The sequence below is a fragment of the Octopus sinensis genome, linkage group LG18, assembly GCF_006345805.1.
Source record: "Octopus sinensis linkage group LG18, ASM634580v1, whole genome shotgun sequence".
NCBI classification, from domain to species: Eukaryota; Metazoa; Mollusca; class Cephalopoda; order Octopoda; family Octopodidae; genus Octopus; species Octopus sinensis.
Window position 1 is genome coordinate 7,535,224 of NC_043014.1, and position 12,500 is coordinate 7,547,723.

The following is a 12,500-nucleotide window of genomic DNA, read 5'->3' on the forward strand; positions in this document are numbered from 1 at the left end:
TAAACCTTCCCATTATATATATATATATATGAGCAAAACACACTCCTGTCCAATGGACAGTGCTGAGTTGTCAAACATTTAAACCAAATTTTCTCAAAACAACTTGTCCGATCGTCCCATAGGCCTTCCCTTTAAGAAACACTGATTTAACCTAAATTTGAGACAAGACACCAGCAAAAGAAGAAATAAAGATAGACTTTTTTTCTATTCCAAAGAAAAACAATTTTATTCACTTTATCGATCACATTTTCACCTGCAATCGATTTTTGAAATTTTTTCAAGATTTATACATGTCCTGATACCGTCGGTATCTACATATCAAATTTGAATGCAATCGGATGGAGGATGCCCGAGATCCTAGAAGACACACACACAGACAGACAGAATGGATTTTATGTAAGAGATATACATTGAAGACTCATATTGTCTTTGATTGCTCGAAATGGTGAGTAGATAGACAGCCGACGACTGATGAGGCATCATTTTTTGTATTACTTGTCCCTTTTTTCTCTCGTTATTTGCATATTTAACTCATTTGTTTTCGTATTTCATGTTGTTTACTGTTGGTGATGTCCTGTGCCCATACATACCCATATATGCACACACACACACACACACACACACACATATATATATACCTATTTCTTTACTACCCACAAGGGGCTAAACACAGAGGGGACAAACAAGGACAGACAAACGGATTAAGTCGATTATATAGACCCCAGTGCGTAACTGGTACTTAATTTATTGACCCCGAAAGGATGAAAGGCAAAGTCAACCTCAGCGGAATTTGAACTCAGAACGTAACGACAGATGAAATACAGCTACACATTTCACCTGGCATGCTAATATTTCTGACATGCATGCATGTATATATATATATATATTGTTTATATTATTATTTAATTGAAAGTCATGCATCCATTTCCAAGTATATATACAAGTGTCTTCTGCTATAGGCCCGGGCCGACCAATGCCTTGTGAGTGGATTTGGTAGACGGAAACTGAAAGAAGCCTGTCGTATATATGTATATATATGTATATGTGTATGTGTGTGTGTTTGTCCCCCTAGCATTGCTTGACAACCGATGCTGGTGTATTTACGTCCCCGTCACTTAGCGGTTCAGCAAAAGAGACCGATAGAATAAGTACTGGGCTTACAAAGAATAAGTCCTGGGGTCCATTTGCTTGACTAAAGGCGATGCTCCAGCATGACCACAGTCAAATGACTGAAACAAGTAAAAGAGTAAGATATATACTATATATATATATATATAACTATTTATATATACTATATACTATGTATACTATATATATATACTATTTATATATACTATATATATATATATATATAATGTATATAATACACACATACACACACACTTATGTACTTTTTTTTTCTTCTTTAGCTACACAAAATTATTGAGATATTTCTATCTAACAGAAATAATTTTTTTGTACAGAATACAATATACATACAAGAAAACTGTTGCCTTGGAGACAAAAATCTCAGAAACCAGTATGAGAAACGGTTAAAGATTTGGAAGAAACAACTTCCTAAACGGTTTTCCTGAATCAAAAGAAATTGGTCTTGTCTTTAAGTCATGTTTAAATATGGTGCACCGGGTACAAAGCTATTATGAAGAAAGAAGAGAGAGAGAAATAAAATGAAAGTATTTCCTATGAACTTGGCACCATACCATGGTGGACATTGCCAAAAATGCTTATTATCAAAATAGGTAACAGAAATTAATTCAATGGCCATTGACAGCCTCTTGGACAAAAAAAAAAAAATACCTGCCACATGGAATATATGACAAATCAGCATTATTGTTGTTGTTGTTATTATTATTATTATTATTATTATTATTATTATTATTATTCTTTCAAATTTGCTTCCACTTCTTGCCGAGTGTCTTCCCGACTCCTAGGGCAAAGAAACTCATAGTATACATTGGTAGGCCATTAAACTAAACTCACTAGTTTGTTCATTTAAAAAATTTTTTTTTAAAGTTAAATTAAAATACATGGGTAGTAATAGTTCTCACATCGACAATACTCTTCTCAATACATGTGATGTACCAGTTAAGACAATCTTTTGCACTTCTTGCAGGGATGGTAAGCCAGGGATCATTCTCATATAATTTTCGGTTCCCTTCTTGATCATTCCTAGTGCTCCTACGATCACTGGTATTGTAACCACCTTGAGATGCCACATTTTCTCAATTTCAATGAGCAGGTCTTTATATTTTCTGAGCTTGTCAAACTCTTTTGCCGAGATATTATGATCACAGGGGATGCTCATGTCGATCAATAAGCAAACTTTATTGTTTTGGTCTTTCACAACAATATCTGGTTTATTGGCTTTGATGGTTCGGTCTGTATGTACTGGAAAGTCCCACAGAATCGTTACATTTTCTCCTTCAGTTACAGCTTCAGGGTGGTGATTATACCACTTGTCGACAGTTTTGATATTGTAATGCCGACTTATTAGCCAACTCTGTCATTATTATTATTATTATTATCATTATTATTATTCATCGTTTAGCATCCGCTTTCCATGCTAGCATGGGTTGGACGGTTCGACTGGGGATCTGGGAAGCCAGAAGGCTGCACCAGGCTCCTGTCTTATCTGGCAGTGTTTCTACAGCTGGATGCCCTTCCTAATGCCAACCACTCCGCGAGTGTAGTGGGTGCTTTTTACATGCCACCAGCACAGTTATTATTATTATTATTAATAATCTTTTTCTTCTACTTCTTCTTCTTCTTCTTCTTCTTCTTCTTCTTATTATTATTATTATTAAGGTGGCGAGCTGGTAGAAACGTTAGCACATTGGGCAAAATGCTTAGCGGTATTTCATCTGCCGCTACGTTCTGGGTTCAAATTCCGCCAAGGTCGACTTTGTCTTTCATCCTTCCGGGGTCGATAAATTAAGTACCAGTTACTTGTTGGGGTCGATATAATCGACTTAATCTGTTCTTGTTTGTCCTCTCTATGTTTAGCCCCTTGTGGGCAATAAAGAAATAGGTATTTCATCTGTCTTTACGTTCTGAGTTCAAATTCCACCAAGGTCGACTTTGCCTTTCGTCATTTCTTCTTATTATTGTTATTATCATTAATATTATTAAGGCGGCGAGCTGGTGGAATCGTTAGCATGCCGGACAAAATATGCTTAGCGATATTCCATCTGTCTTTACGTTCTGAGTTCAAATTCTGCCGAGGTCAACTTTACCTTTCATCATTTCGGGGTTGATAAATTAAGTACCAGTTGCGTACTGGAGTCGATCTAATCGACTGTCCCCCCCCACTCCCACAAAAATTTCAGGTCTTGTGCCTACAGAAGATTATTATTATTATTTTTATTGCTATTGAGGCAGTGGTATTTTGTCCGCCGCTACATTCTGGGGCTGACTTTACTTTCCATTCTTATAGGGGGGTCAATTAATTAAGTACCCGTTAAATTTTGGGGTGGGTTGATATAATCCACTTGTCCTCTCTCCACCAAAATGGCTGCCCTTGTGGCAAAATTTGAAACCATTATTGTTGTTGTTGTTGTTATTATTGTTATTATTATTATTATTGTTGTTGTTGTTATTATTATTAATATTGTTATTATTATTGTTATTGTTATTATTATTATTATTATTATTATTATTATTATTATTGGATGGAGACGCAATGGCCCAGTGGTTAGGGCAGCGGACTCGCGGTTTCGCTTCCCAGACTGGGCGTTGTGAGTGTTTATTGAGCGAAAACACCTAAAAAGCTCCACGACGCTCCGGCAGGGGATGGTGGTGATCCCTGCTGTACTCTTTCACCACAACTTTCTCTTACTCTTACTTCCTGTTTCTGTTGTACCTGTATTTCAAAGGGCCGGCCTTTTCACTCTCTGTGTCACGCTGAATATCCCCGAGAACTGCGTTAAGGGTACACATGTCTGTGGAGTGCTCAGCCACTTGCACGGAACCCTCGTCGTCGTAACCGACGGAGTGCTTCCCCCCATTATTATTATTGTTGTTATTATTATTATTGTTATCATTATTATTTTTGTTGTTACTATTATTATTAGTATTTTTATTAATAGTGAAAGGAATCAATTCGTGGGACTATCCAATCCAATGCCGCCCAACACCCAAAATGCCGTCATAATGCTAATCCCGCCGTATTTTCTTGTCTTTTTTTTTCTGGCGCGTAAATTTCTATTCGTCAATGGCGACCACGACACGAAGGCCGCCATTCACAACCGGATTGTTAATAATGTTTTCTGCTAAAACGTCTCGGCAGAAATTATCCCAATCCACCACAGTGGACCAGCTTGCAACATTAAGTTCATACATCATTGTTTTTAGTGGTTCGTCAATGGACCACCAAAACAGAAACCTAAGGCTAAGGTGGCTATTAGAGGAAAACGATCTATTTCTAATGGCGTTTTGGACATCGCCGAGCAGTGCACTTCCAAGTATATAAATCTCGGTGCTGCGATGATTTAACAAAGGTACAATTGCGGCCACACTCGCAAACATGAGCTTCAGCTATAAAAGTCCATATCTTTTTAACCAGTCAGTCAGCCCGTAATGGAAACACGTCTGATAAGTGAAATGGTGGACATTGCAATGATATCCATGTCAAAATTCAAAAATGAGAAGAGAATAAAAGCTGGACAACAGAAGCTGATGGTTTCAGTTCGAAATTACTGTGAAATGAACTTTAAAACCGAATAAAATTATAAATAATTGATCAGACACTCCTTACAGAAATACCAAAATTCCTATGTGATTGGCCTAATATATATATATATTTCTTTATTGCCCACAAGGGGCTAAACATAGAGGAGACAAACAAGGACAGACAAACGGATTAAGTCGATTATATCGACCCCAGTGCATAACTGGTACTTATTTAATCGACCCCGAAAGGATGAAAGGCAAAGTCGACCTCGGCGGAATTTGAACTCAGAACGTAGCGGCAGACGAAATACCTATTTCTTTACTACCCACAAGGGGTTAAACACAGAGGGGAAAAACAAGGACAGACAGACGGATTAAGTCGATTATATCGACCCCAGTGCGTAACTGGTACTTAATTTATTGACCCCAAAAGGATGAAAGGCAAAGTCGACCTCGACGGAATTTGAACTCAGAACACAAAGACAGACGAAATACAGCTAAACATTTCGCCCGGCGTGCTAACGATTCTGCCAGCTCGCCATACGTCAGAAACAGGATTTGTACTGGAATCAATCCTTCACAAAAATATTGACCATTTACTGAAAATGGTAAATGTTTTTCAACCTAAGAACCCCTGCAGTGCCATTATCCGTACTGAAGAACACTGGACAAATATAAAGAAGATTGTCCACAGACAGATTGGTAGCACACCCCTAAGAACCCCTGTAGTTGGGTCTTGTCCACTGGCCAAACCTCACAGACCTTCAACAAAATGATGGACCGGATATTTGTCTTTGCTGGAGCACAGCTTCGAATGTTTTTAAAAATCCCACGAACTGCTACTTTTCAGTATGTCCGGATAATAGCCTGTCCATGGATACCTTGGAATCCATTGTCCAGCAACATGTCCCACCCAGGTAGCATAATTTTCATCGATGAATTACTTTTGCAGAATCCAAGTTTCTAACAGGCGCAGGATTGGCTGTGTGGTAAGAAGCTTGTTTTACCAACCACATGGTTCCGGGTTCAGTCTCACTGTGTGGCACCTTGGGCAAGTGTCTTCTACTATAGCCTCGGGCCGACCAAAGCCTTGTGAATGGATTTGATAGACGGAAACTGAAAGAAACCTGTCGTATATATGTATATATATGTATCTGTGTGTGTTTGTGTGTCTGTGTTTATCCCCCTAGCATTGCTTGACAACCGATGCTGGTGTGTTTATGTCCCCGTCACTTAGCGGTTCGGCAAAAGAGACCGATAGAATAAGTACTGGGCTTACAAAAGAAATAAGTCCCGGGGTCGAGTTGCTCGACTAAAGGCGGTGCTCCAGCATGGCCGCAGTGAAATGACTGAAACAAATAAAAGAGTAAAAGAGTAACATTCAACAGCGAACCATTCCTATATTATTTGTTGATGAAGCCACATGTGTCCACACAAACCATGGGCAAGCCATGTGGGGCGCAATGCTAAGCGAAAATATCGACAAATTTATGCTACTTCTTCCAAGTTGCTCTCCATTTATTTAATTGAGTTTATTTGGGGGGAAAATTTGGGTACTACTTGAGAACAGCGGTCCCGGTGCGCGCACTCGCGAACTCACGCTAGCTAGTCATGACTAGTCGATCCTTACTTTGTTTAACAAAAATTATTTATTTTGTGTTTTATTTACTTTGCTAGGTCGTCGTAGTAGGATCGACTAGTCACGACTAGCTAGCACTTAAAAACCATGGGAGAAGCTTTTATGGTTTAAAAAATTATATTTTGACAAGAAAAGGTGTGTGATATAAAGGAATATCGAAAAAGCTTCTCTCATGGTTTTTAAGTGCGTGGGGCTGCGGTGAAAAAAAAAAAATCATAACTTTTCAAAATAAATTTTTCATAAAAAGTCCCCCATGACCACCACATCTGCTGGAAGGGCTGAGTGAAAAATGTAATTAGAAAAATCCGTCAAAATGGAGAGAGAGAGAAAAAAAAGCACTCTTGAAGTTTATTCTCAGTGTCCTCACACACATGTAATTAAAAAAGTTCAAACGGGGAAATTATTCCTTTCAATGTGTTTCTGTTAGAAACGTTTAGAGCTTTAGCTGGTATTTCTAGCATAATGAGTTTCCTGGTGACAGCTTCATTGCCTGCTGTTTCAGCAGAAATCTACGGATGCACAAACGCACATAAAATGAAACGAATATGGACGACTTGTTCAGAAACACCCCCGAGTGGGGAACGGTCCTCAAAAATAACCTCCAATTGTTTTCCTCCCAAATTCCTATGTTGTCGGAATCTACATAGTCCGAGGTATATTTGTAGAAAATTTCATTAAAAAATATCTATTTTCTTGAAAGTTAAGACGAATTGAATTGGACTCAGGTGAAATTTCCGAAATTCCTCATCCCAACCCCTCCTAAAACACTTTCCCCCCCAAAATTTTGTATATTCGGAATCTACATTATTTCACACATATTTGTAGACAATTTCATTAAAAAATATCCATTTTTTAATGAAAGTTATGATCAGGAGTGGCTGTGTGGTAAGTAGCTTGCTTACAAACCACATGGTTCCAGGTTCAGTCCCACTGCGTGGCACCTTGGGCAAGTGTCTTGTGAGTGGATTTGGTAGACGGAAAATGAAAGAAGCTCGTCGAATATATATGTATGTGTGTGTATATGTTTGTGTGTTGGTGTTTGTCCCCCCAACATCACTTGACAACCGATGCTGGTGTGTTTACGTCACCGTAACTTAGCGGTCCGGCACAAGAGACCGATAGAATAAGTACTAGGCTTACAAAGAATAAGTCCTGGGGTCGATTTGCTCAACTAAAGGTGGTGCTCCAGCATGGCCGCAGTCAAATGACTGAAACAAGTAATATATATATATATATATATACACTCTCTTTACAAAAAAAAAAAATCTAAAGTCGGGGGCGCAGAAATCTGCAGTTATGTCGATTCAAAAATATATAAAATGAGTTGTGCAAGTAAAAAAAAGTTTGTCGATATTCAGAGGAATATTCAAAATTTGGATAAACTGTCACCAAGTTATGGGCGAAAATCTCGGATCCTGGGAATTTTCCGAACTCCTCTTTCCATACCTTGGAAAAGAATTTCCCACAAATTTCTTTATAATCATAATTTATGCCAGTTGAAATTTTCATTAAAATTTCATTAAAATTATATGAAATTTCATTTAAAAAAAACAACATTTTCCTACAAGTTATGAGGGGAAACTCGGATCTTGTGAATTTTCCGATGCCCTCCATTCCCCATTGCTTTTCCCCCTCTTTGTTTTCATATCCGTTTTCTACACATTTTTTTTTTACATCCGTTGCACTATATATATTCTTTATTTTGTTTCCAGATAATATGGTAAACATTAAGCAAATTTTGAATAACGAAAATTTAATATCACTAGGGGGGCATTTTAGAAATGATTTGCTGGGGAGAGTCATTCGCATTTCCCCTGCTGCTATGTTCTGAGTTATACACTGGGTCGAAGTAATCAGCTTTTCCCCTTATATATAATAGAGAAACAATTCTTAATCCTTTTGATACAAACCTGGCTGAAACTGCCTCTGGCTCTATTGTACAAATGTTTGGTTTTCAAAAGTTCTGAATTAAAATCTTCCACCAAACCTTAGTCACAATTTATGTTCCTAACACTAGCTTAAGTTATTTTACTAAATTCTTTGTTATATTTAAAATTAATTGAAAGAAACAGAGCATCTCAACAGAAATATGGTAACAAAAGGGTTAAAATATATAATAGAGAAACAATTCTTAACCCTTTTGATACCAACTCGGCTGAAACTGCTTCTGGCTCTGTAGTACAAATGTCTTGTTTTCAAAAGTTCTGAATTAAAATCTTTCACCAAACCTTAGTCACAATTTATGTTCCTAACACTAGCTTAATGATAACTAAGTTATTTTACTAAATTCTTTGTTATATTTAGAATTAATTGAAAGAAACACAGAGCATCTCAATAGAAATACAATAACAAAGGGGTTAAATAATTACTCAAAAGTCATTCCGATGCATATACCTGCTTTTGAAGTAAGCTCTACATATATTCTGCTTTGTATATCTTATACTATCATCATCATCATCATCGTTTAACGTCCGCTTTCCATGCTAGCATGGGTTAGACGATTTTAACTGTGGGCTGGCGAACCAGATGGCTGCACCAGGCTCCAATCTTGATCTGGTAGTGTTTCTACAGCTGGATGCCCTTCCTAACGCCAACCATTCCGAGAGTGTAGTGGGTGCTTTTTATGTGCCACTGGCACGGGGGCCAGTCAGGCGGTACTGGCAATGACCTCACTCGAATCTTTTTACACATGCCACCAGCACAGGTGCCAGCAAGGCGATGTTGGTAACGACCACGTTCGAACGGTGCCCTTTTACGTGCCACTGGCAGAGAAGCCAGTTGACTGCTCTGGAGACGATCATGCTCGGATGGTGCTCTGTGAACCCTACTAGCATGGGCACAAGTGCCAGTCAGGTGACGCTGGTAACGATCACGCTCAAATGGTGCCCTTTTACGTGCCACTGGCATGGAAGCCACTTGGCTGCTCTGGCGACGATCACGCTCGGATGGTGCTCTTGGCACCCTACTAGCACGGGCACAAGTGCCAGTAAGGCGATGCTGGTAACGATGACACTAGAATGGTGCCCTTTTATGTGCCACTGGTATGGAAGCCAGTTAGCCGCTCTGTCAATGATCACGCTCGTATGGTGCTCTTTGCACTCTGCTAGTACGGACGCCAGTCATCGAATGTGATTTTGATTTCACTTGCCTCTCTTTCTTTCTCTTGTTTACTTGTTTCAGTCATTTGACTGCGGCCATGCTGGAGCACCGCCTTTAGTCGAGCAAATCGACCCCGGGACTTATTCTTTGTAAGCCCAGTACTTATTCTATCGGTCTCTTATGCCGAACTGCTAAGTGACGGGAACGTAAACACACCAGCATCGGTTGTCAAGCAATGCTGGTGGGGGAGACAAACACAGACACACACACACATACACATATACATATATACGACGGGCTTCTTTCAGTTTCATTCTACCAAATCCACTCACAAGGCATTGGTCGGCTCGGGGCTATAGCAGAAGACACTTGCCCAAGGTGCCACGCAGTGGGACTGAACCCGGAACCATGTGGTTGGTTAGCAAGCTACTTACCACACAGCCACTCCTGCACTTATGCATAATAACTAAAAAAAAGGAATTGCTTGTCTTTTCTTTGGAGGTGCGTGAGCAAGGGGTATAATTGTTTTCGACAATTGAAGTTCATTCTCTTATTTACTGCTCCTGGTTTACTCAGGGGTTGAATGTCTCTCTTTGTCCTTTGATCTTTCCTTGTCTGCTGATATGCTGCCAGTAAGAGCGACCAGCTGGAACATTTGAGCCCTTTTGCGATCCTTTTATCACCATATTTCTCTGAAATAAAACTGCTTTCATTTCAGTTGATGAAGATAATATAAAATTTAGTAAAATAAAATTATTATTTAGCTGGTGTTTGAAACAAATTAATATGTTAAACACCAGATTAATAATCATAAAGTTTCATTAAATTTATCATTATTTTCTAAAAATAATCGAAACTAAAGTAGTGTATGGTAACGAAGGGGTTAAAGTGATCTAAATGAAAACTTTCCATCAAAATTTTATGTTACTTCTTTTTCTTTTTTTTATTTGTTTCAGTCAAATTTGCATTATGTAGCTTGTTATTCTCTTTAAGTGAACATTTTCCTGGTTGAAATACACCGAAAAATGGCGACACAGCAGTAAAAAAATCGTAAAAAATAGGGATTTTCCTAGAAAAAAGCACCTTTTTGATGTAAATAATTTTTGGTGTTAACATGGTCTGATTTGAATTTTTTCTTCTACGGAATGAAGAGCAAGTTAATCTTATACTAAATTGGTACAAAGAGCTCAAAAGTGAAGTGGATCACTTAGATTGGCCTTCACAATCTCTAGACTTCAATATATGATTGAGTGCTGGAAAGTTCCTGGTTTTAAGGTATCGTGGAAGGTCTGGTCGGGGGCCCAGCCTTCCGAGATCCTTTACAAGACTTAGAAAAACTGAAAGGACCACTGCAATGAGTGTGTGAGTCTGAGAGGGGAATATGTTGAAGAAAATCATAATTCACCTATCATTGGTCTCTGCTTGCACTTCAGGAAATTCCTGCTGGCGTTTAGGGGTTCACATGCCAATGGGGGTAAGTTATGAATAGTGATCAAAGGGAGACAATCCCTTGTTGTTGACAAACACTTTTCCTCCTACATTTTCTAGAGGGACCACTTGCTAGTTGCCATATGCCTAGGGTCTAAAGAAACACTGTAAAGCTAAGAGCTTTATGGATGTGAAACTCAGGATAACCCCACAGACCTGCTGTATCTATCTATGTTGGTATATAATCTTTTATTACATCTGCTAAACAAACTAAGTGTGTGTATATATATATATATACAAAATAAGATGTGTACTGTTTTATTCTGTATTATTCTGTTGGATTTGGATGTTCCTAAATAATTAGTTAATAAATTATATGAATTGGTATTATTTAGTAGTTGATGATTGAAAGAAATCTATTCCTCCATTTTCTTATTTTGTATTATGAATTTGAGGTAAAACATTTTACCTTCGCCCTTATAATACAATAAATGAATTAATTGCATTGCAATTCTTAGCATTTATGTATTAGCTTCTCTGGGTACTTCACTGGCAGTATATTGGATAAATGATATCCCATAGTGGGTTACACTCATAACCCATATCTCACTTTGTAATGTGTATATATATATATATATATATATATATATTCATTCAGAGAATCTTTTAAAGTATAACTTACCTAAGCTACATTTATAACTAAGTGCAAGTCTCTTTCTCATATATATATATATACATATATACATACATGTGTATCGTTGGCAATTTTTTTCCTATGTTTCTGACGAAGAGCTCCACTCAAAACGTTAAACCCTCCTTCTTCCCTTTCTTCCTGAGCGTCCAATAATAATATACTTGTTCCATGTCCTTGCGTTTTCTCTTTTTGTTTCCATGTTTGGATTAACTATATATATAAAGCACGATTTATTTGGGATCAGAGTTGTTTGAAAACTGAGGTACTATTGTACATAGGAAACTCCCTTCACTCATGAATGACCATGGGATTGCACCTAGAAAGTTACCCTCCGAGGCACAAGTCCAAGCAAGGTTGTTTTATGGAAGGCCAGCCCGGTCCGGGAATCAAACTCACAACCGTAAACTCAACGCTCTAACCACTGAACCATGTGTCTTTACTACTGTATATATGTGTGTGTGTGTATGTATATATATATATATATATATATATCGTGTATATAAATTTATACATGGAGAGAAGACCACCATGTGGACTTCTTACATGCTAAAGAGACCAGTCAAATCCCAAACTACGAAAAACACATTCTTACTTACAGCACAAGCAACGTGCCATAAGTATGAATGCTCTTTTTGTCATTTGGAATTTGACTGCCATCTTTAGCATGTAAGAAGTCCACATGGTGGTCATCTCCCCATGTATAAATTTTTATACATTCTTATATCATAAAAATATTTATGTCTTCTGACTTTTATTATGCATAAATTATTAATTTAAAATTTTTTTCCCCTATATTTTATATATATATATATATATAATATATATATAATATATATATATATATATATGTATATATATTGGCTTGCTCGCTTAGCCAGCTGGGTGGCGTTATTTGAAGGCTAAAACAAGCAAAGTGCATTGTGACCAGCGATGTGTAGCAACATCTGATAGCCTGGTTGATCACGGTGATAT